The sequence below is a fragment of the Macrotis lagotis genome, chromosome 4 (assembly GCF_037893015.1).
Source record: "Macrotis lagotis isolate mMagLag1 chromosome 4, bilby.v1.9.chrom.fasta, whole genome shotgun sequence".
In the NCBI taxonomy this organism is placed as follows: domain Eukaryota; kingdom Metazoa; phylum Chordata; class Mammalia; order Peramelemorphia; family Peramelidae; genus Macrotis; species Macrotis lagotis.
The window spans coordinates 43,365,723-43,374,210 of NC_133661.1; the positions used below are offsets into that span (position 1 = coordinate 43,365,723).

The 8,488-nt window shown below is 36.1% G+C and overlaps 1 pseudogene; it reads left to right on the plus strand.

Moving 5' to 3' along the window:
* Window positions 1-836: 836 nt before the first annotated feature.
* Window positions 837-2,254, plus strand: LOC141522643 (methionine aminopeptidase 2 pseudogene; annotated as a pseudogene).
* The last annotated feature ends 6,234 nt before the right edge of the window (window positions 2,255-8,488 follow it).

An 8,488-nucleotide genomic window follows, 5' to 3' on the forward strand; every position in this document is an offset into this window, starting at 1 on the left:
GAATTAAGCAACTGGAAAAGGTAAATGAAGAAAATTCTTCTCTAAAAAAAGAAAGGAATCTGTGGAAATGAATAAATTAATAAGACAACAGGAATCTATTTAAAAAAAAAACAAAAAATGGAAAAAATAGAAGAAAGTGTAATATAAAATATCTCATCTGCAAAACCACTGACCTCAAGAATAGAATGAGGAGAGACAACTTGAGAATCATTGGGTTACACTTTTGAGCCAAGATGGCAGAGAGAAGACAGGCCCATTGCTAAAACTGCCTGAAACTTACTCTCAGCAGATTTGACTTAAAGTTAACATATACACACACCCAGTTAAGTAAAGAAATTTATCATACCTTCCAAGTATTAATAGGAGAAAGGGGGAGGTGGGAGGAAAAGAAGAACTTACAGAAGGAAGGGAAGGAAAAACTGGCAAAGGAGAAAGGGATAAAAGGGGAAGGGAATTGAATATAAGGGGGAAAACACACTAAAGATGATGGTATTCAGAAACAAAATACTGTGGAATAAGGATAAAGTGAAAAAGAGGAAAAATGAAAACAGAGGGAAGATAGCATGGAGGGTAATAAAGAGTTAGTAATTAAAATTTTGAACATGAATAGGATGAACTCCACCATAAAACATAAGTGAATAGCAGACTGGATCAAAACCAGAATCTTACTATATGCTGCTAACAAGAAACTCATTTGAAGCAGAGAGATGTATATAGAGTGACAGTAAAAGATTGGAGCAAAATATATTTTGCTACAGCTGAAGTGTTAAAAAGCAGGGGTAGCAATCCTCATCTCAGACAAAACAGCTGCAAAAATAGACTCATGGTCCGGCAACATGGCGGCCCCGGAGCCGCACCTGAACGGCAAGCTGGACCCGGACGACGACGGCGCGGCCGCGGCGGCCAAGGACATGGCCAAGAAGAGGCGGCACAAGAAGAGGCGGGGAAGACCAGCGCCGCAGGTCAACAGGAAACGGAGGGAGAATCTGGGACTTCAGTGCATGAGGTAGCCAAACAGCTGGAAAAACAGGCCCTGGAGGACAAAGAAAAAGAGGATGATGAAGAAGAAGGAGATGGTGATGGAGATGGAGCAGCAGGAAAGAAAAAGAAGAAAAAGAAGAAAAAGAAGAAAAAGAAGAAAAAGGAGAAAGGACCGAAGGTACAGACAGACCCGCCCTCAGTTCCTATATGTGACCTGTATCCCAGTGGTGTATTTCCAAAGGGTCAAGAATGCGAGTACCCCTCCACACAAGATGGGCGAACGGCAGCTTGGAGAACCACAAGTGGAGGACAAAAAGCATTAGACCAGGCCAGTGAAGAGATCTGGAATGATTTTCGGGAAGCAGCAGAGGCACATAGACAAGTGAGGAAGTATGTGATGAGCTGGATCAAGCCTATGATAGAAATCTGTGAAAAACTGGAAGACTGTTCCCAGAAGCTCATAAAAGAGAATGGCCTCAATGCTGGCCTTGCCTTCCCCACAGGCTGCTCCCTCAATAACTGTGCAGCCCACTACACTCCCAATGCTGGGGACCCCATGGTCTTGCAGTATGACGACATCTGCAAGATAGATTTTGGAACACACGACAGCGGTAGAATTATCGATTGTGCTTTTACTGTCACTTTCAACCCCAAATATGACACATTGTTGAAGGCTGTAAAAGATGCTACTAACACTGCAATAAAGTGTGCTGGAATTGATGTTCATCTTTGTGATGTTGGTGAGGCCATCCAGGAAGTCATGGAGTCTTATGAAGTGGAAATTGATGGGAAAACGTATCAAGTGAAACCCATTCGAAATCTTAATGGACATTCAATTGGGCCATATAGAATACATGCTGGAAAAACAGTGCCCATTGTGAAAGGAGGAGAAGCAACGAGAATGGAGGAAGGTGAAGTATACACCATAGAAACCTTTGGTAGTACAGGAAAAGGTGTGGTGCATGATATGGAATGTTCACATTATATGAAAAATGTTGATGTTGGACACATGCCAATAAGACCTCCAAGAGCAAAACACTTGTTAAATGTCATCAATGAAAACTTTGGCACCCTGGCCTTCTGCCACAGGTGGCTAGATCGCCTTGGAGAAAGTAAATATCTCATGGCTCTCAAGAACCTGTTTGACTTGGGGATTGTGGATCCCTACCCCCCCTTATGTGACATCAAAGGCTCCTATACAGCACAATTTGAGCACACCATTCTCTTATGCCCAACATGTAAAGAAGTTGTCAGCAGAGGAGATGACTATTAAACCTAGCCCCGAGGCCACCTCAGCAGCTTTCCCTAGGCTTTGTTGTAATACATTATACCAGAATTAATTTGCAACAAACATATTGTCTGTTTTTAACAGTGGACCTCTGTAATACTTTCTCATGTGTGAAAAAAGAAGGAATTCAATCAAAGGCAAGTCTTCTCATGTAACTAAGGCAAAAAGCTTTCAGGGACTTTTAGAGAGATTTCATAAAATGTTAAAACTGTTGACTATTTTCTGTTGAGGAGAACATACCTATAATGCTCAATTTTTAGTTTGGAATGAGTTCTATACATTTTGTTTTGAACATTTATTCTATAAAAGATGCTTTTCAGATATTTATATGACCATATTCTTTGAATGCTTTGAATTAATTGACCACCTAATTCTCCCACACTCATTTACTATAAGCCCTCTGGTCTCAAATTATTGCCTTTTACACTTCCTGGATTCCATTTTGTAAAAAATAAAGACAAATTTTCTGATCTAAGAGAATACATTTCCATGTTTGTGGTTCTAATTCTGGGCAAGATTTGCTGGCTATATTTAAGAGAATCCATGTCTTAGTGTTAGAATCTGGAATGTAGCTTTCCTTCCTCCTGCTCATGCAGTGGATTACTACCTTCGCCAGCCTGGTACCACCCTGGCAGCAGCAGTGCACCAAGCCATTGGCTCCTGATTTTCTTCCTAATGGATGGAGGAGGATAAACAACCTTAGCAGACACCCAGTCTTTGAGAATTCTACATTTTCTTTCTGAGATCCTCCCGTTAATCCTCATTTTCTCCAGTGAAGTGGAAAGAGATATATTAACTTTCAAGCATTCTGACTTTCTAAAATGGAACCTTTTACTGATTGTATCCACACTGGGGGAAAAAAAAACAAAACTCTTTGGCTTTGCTAGCAGAAGACTTTACATACCTGAAAAAGAAACCTTTTGAGTCTGAAGAATAAGAAAAGGAAAACCAGGGAAGTTTCTAGGTTGAATTACTGTTCTGAATAGAACAAATACGATCATAGTCACTAACTAGGCTCCTTGCTAGAATGAGCCAGTTTGATAGGGTGAGAGGTTAGTTTTGCATCTCACATCAAATCAACATCAGGGACTTAGGGGATGAATTTGCAATGCTGCAAAGGTTATGTGAAATATAAATGCCCAAGTATGCAAATACCTCCAAAATAATTCATTGTGAAGGGTCATATATTTACTTGGATTTTTATCAGGCTGTCAAATCCCAATTTTTCTTACTTGTAAATAAATACTCAGTTGGGACTGTCCCAAAAACTTTAAAACTAATTTTTGGGGCTTGATATTTTTTGTACCAGGGTAAAAAGCCTTAACAAATGGCATGCTTGCTTTCCAAGTGTGCCCCTGTCCTGTCACCATCACTTCACGATGTGATCGCCTGTGGGACATCGCTTTAGTTTCTGTTAGTCTTGTTCACCAACCATCCTGTTCTCAAATACAAAGAAACCTATGACTTCCTCAGTGGGAGAGGTTTGGCGTCTCTGGAGCTTAAACCAGCAGCCTCTTGACAGAATGATGAATGAAAGAATGAATGAAAGCTAGCAGGATCCTCCTTTTGGGTGACAAGTGTATTTGGAGAGGAGGGGAGCAGGACTTGGAGGACAACCAAAACGCATGCTCTATAATCACTACCATGTATAATAAGTATGTTACTTACTACTACTGCTATATCCTTCCAACTAGCTCGCTGTAGAATGTCGAAGCTTAAGATGATCCTAGTCCTGCAGATGGATCCTTGGACCAATTCTGTATGTGCACAAGCTCCCCTCCAGTGACTGACTGACTGACTGACCGACTGGGGGATATAGCATCAGCGACCGTGATTGTGCTAAGTCCTAGGCTGGCTGAACTTTGGGGGGATGTGATCTAGTTAAGCAGGGAGGGTATGGATTTAAGAAATGTGTAACTACCTACTATCCATCCATGTATCTCTTGGAACCATTCTGTCATGTTAAAATAATGCTGTACCTTACTGGCTAACAAATGATTAGTTTGATGTTTAAACAATAGTGCTTTTAGTAAATTACTTTACAATAAAAAAAAAATAGATCTCATGAAGAGAAAACTATATCCTCCTAAAAGGTACCATAAACAGTGAAGCAATTTCAATACTAAAAATGTATGTACCAAGTGGTAGATTACCCAAATTCTTAGAAGAAAAGTTGAATGAGTTACAGGAAGACATGGACAACAAAACCCTACTGGTGGGCTACCTCAACCTCCCATTCTCAGATTTAAATAAATCTAACCATAAAATAAACAAGAAAGAAGTTAAAGAGATAAATAGAATGTAACAAAACCTAGGCATGATAAGCATTTGGAGGAAACTGAATGGGGATAGGAAGGAATAAACTTTTCTTTCTACAGTACATGACAAAAAATTAACATAATAACATATATAATAATCTTATAATGAATTTCAGAAAGGCAGAAATAGTGAATGCAGCCTTCTCAGATTATAATGTAATAAAAATCACATACAATAATGGGCCATGGAGAGATACATCTATTAGTAATTGGAAACTAAATAAGCTCATTAGAAAGAATGAGTGGATCAAAGAACAAATTATAGAAAGAATTAATGATTTCAGCCTAGATAATGACAGTAACAAGACAACATATCAAAACTTATGGGATACAATCAAGGCAGTTGTCAGGGGATACATTATATTTTTAAATGCTTACATGGAAAATTGGAGAAAGAGAAAATGAACTAGATGTAACTAAAAGAATTAGAGAAAGATCAAATTAAAAAATCCCAAGTAAATACCAAGTTGGAAATTCTAAAAAGGAGAAATTAATAAAATCAAAAGCAAGAAAACTATAGAATTAATAAATAAAACCAAAAGTTGGTTTTTTTGAAAAAAGCAATAAAATAGATAAACCTCTGACTAATTTTATCAACAAACAAAAAAGACAGAAGAAAACCAAACTGATGGTATCATAAATGAAAAAGGTGAACTTACCACCAATGAGGAGGAAACTAAAATAGCAATTTAGATTTATTTTGCCCAACTGCATACCAATAAATTTGATAATCTAAGCAAAATGGATGAATATATATAAAAATATAAGTTGTCCAGGTTAAAAGGAGAGATAATTAAATACCTAAATAACCTGATCACAGAAAAAGGAATTCAACAAGCCATCATTGAACTCCTTAAGAAAAAATCTCCAAGACCAATGGATTCAAAACTGAATTCTATCAAACATTTAAGGAACAATTGGTTTCAATTCTATATAAAGTCATTGAAAAAAATAGGTGAAGAAAGAACTCTGCTTAACTCTTTCTATGACACCAATATGGTGCTGAAACCTAAATCATGAAGAGTTAGAACAGAGAAAGAAAATTATAGACGTATCTCCCTAATGAATATAGATGCAAAAATCTTAAAAAAAATCTTAGCAAAGTGATTACAACAAGCTATCATTATGATAATACACTGTGATCAACCAGGATTTATCCCAGGAATGCAAGAGTGGTTCAATATTAGGAAAACTGTTAGTACAATTAACTATAACAATAACAAACCTATCAGAAATCATATGATTATATCAATAGATGCTGAAAAAGCCTTTGACAAAAGACAGTACCCATTCCTACTAAAAACACCAGAGAGCTTAGTATTTAATGGATTGTTCATAGAATGATTAGCAATATCTATCTGATACCATCAAAAAAGCCTTATATACAATGGGGATAAGCTAGAGGCATTTCCAATAAGATCAAGAGTGAAACAAGTATATCTGTATTCACCACTACTATACAATATTATGCTAGAAATGTTAGCTTCAGCAATAAGAGAAGAAAAAGAAATTGAAGAAATTAGAATTGGGAAGGAAGAAACAAAACTCTCACTTTTTGCAGATGTCATGCTGGTATACCTAGAGAATACTAAAAATAATTTTAAAAATTTATAGAAACAATTATCAACTTTAGCAAAGTTGCAGGATATAAAATAAACCCTCATAAATCCTCAGCTTTTTCTGTATATTACTAGCAAGATACAACAGCAAGAGCTAGAAAGAGAAATACCATTCAAAGTAACTTCAGACAATATAAAATTCTTGATAGTTTACCTGCCAAGGCAGACTCAGAAATTCCATGTAAACAGCTACAAAACACTTCTCAGATGAATAAAATCAGATTTCCATAATTGGGCTAATATTAACTGCTCATGGATAGGAGGAATTAATATAATAAAACTGATAATTCTGCCTAAATTAAACTACTTATTTAATGCCTGACCAATCAAAATTCCAAAAAATTAATGAGTTAGAAAATATTGGAAGTAAATTCATATGAAGAAATAAAAAGTCAAGGATGTCCAAGTATTAATGGGAAAATGTGCTAAAGAAGGTGGCTTAGCCCTTCCAGATCTAAAATTATATTATAAAGCATCAGTCATTGAAACTGCCTGGTATTGGCTAAGAAATATAGTGGTGGATCAGTGGAGTAGACTATATGCAAAAGCAGGAAATAATTATAGTAATCTGCTATTTATTTGCTAAATGTAGAGAGTTCAGATTTTGAGATAAAACTCTCCCTTTGAGAAAAACTGTTGGGAAAATTGGAAGTTAGGATGCAAGAAAATTGGATTAGACCAACACCTTACACCCTATACCAAGATCCAAATCAATACAGGATTTAGATATAAAAGATAAAATTATAAGCAAAAGAAATAGTTTTCCTGTCAGATACATGAAAAGGGAAGAAGTTTATGATCAAGGAAGAGATGGAGAACATTATTAAGAACAAACTAGAGGGGCGGCTAGGTGGCATAGTGGATAAAACACCGGCCCTAGAGTCAGGAGTACCTGGGTTCAAATCCGGTCTCAGACACTTAATAATTACCTAGTTGTGTGGCCTTGGGCAAGCCACTTAACCCCAGTTGCCTTACCAAAAAACTTAAAAAAAAGAACAAACTAGATAATGTTTATCACATTAAATTAAAAGGTTTTTGGGCAGACAAAACCACTGTAACCAAGATCAAAAGAAATGTAAATTGGGAAACAATTTTTGCAACTAGTATTTCTGACAAAGGACTCATTTCTGAAATATACAGAGAACTGAGACAATTTTTTTGAAATAAAAACAAGCCATTCTCCAATTGACAAACTGTCAAAGGTAATTTATAGATGGGGAAATCAAAGCGATCAATAGCCATATGAAATATTGCTCTAAATCTTTACTGATTAGAGAAATAAAAATTAAGGCATCTCTGAGGTACCACCTCATACCTCTCAGACTAGCCAATATGAGCAGAAAGGGAAATGATCAATGTTGGAAGAAATGTGGGAAATCTGGGATATTAATGCATTGTTGGTGGAGCTATGAACTCGCCCAACCTTTCTGGAGAGCAATATAGAATTACACCCAAAGGGAAATAAAAATGTGCATACTCTTTGATCCATAACTTGGCCTATACCCTGAAGAGATCATGAAAAAGGGTAAAACCATCACTTGTACAAAAATATTCATAACAGCCCTGTTTTGGTGGAAAATCATTGGAAATTAAGGGAATGTCCATCAATTGGGGAATGAAGAAATTTTGATATATATCTATTATGGAACACTGTTCTTCTATTAGAAACCAGGAAGGATGGGAATTCAGAGAAGCCTGGAAAGATTTGCATGAACTGATGCTGAGTGAGATGAGCAGACCCAGAAGAACATTATATACCATAACAGCAATATGGGGTTGTGATCAATATTAATAGAATTGCTCATTTCATCAGTGCAATAATCAGGGACAATCTTGGGGTAACTGTGATAGAGAATACCATCTGTATCCAGAGAAAGAATTGTGGAGTTTAAACAAAAACCAAATACTATTAACTTTAATTTAAGGGGGGGGAAAGCATTACCTTATTAGAGAATTTTGTTATCTCTTATATTTTATTTTTTTCCTTAAGGATATTATTTCTCTCTTAACACATTTAATTTTGATCCACTCATTCTTCAAAATGAGGTTATTTAGTTTCTAATTAGTTTTGTGTCTATATCTTGCTGGCACAATATTGCATATGATTTTTATTGCATTATGATCTGAGAAAGATGTATTTACTATTTCTGCCTTTCTGCAATTGATTATTAGGTACTTATGCTAGATCTCTTGATTTTATATTAGAAAGGATATTTAGCTAAGAAATATAAAAAGGGTTTTTTAAAATAACAAGATACAATTCTGTGCAATAGTAGTTTCAA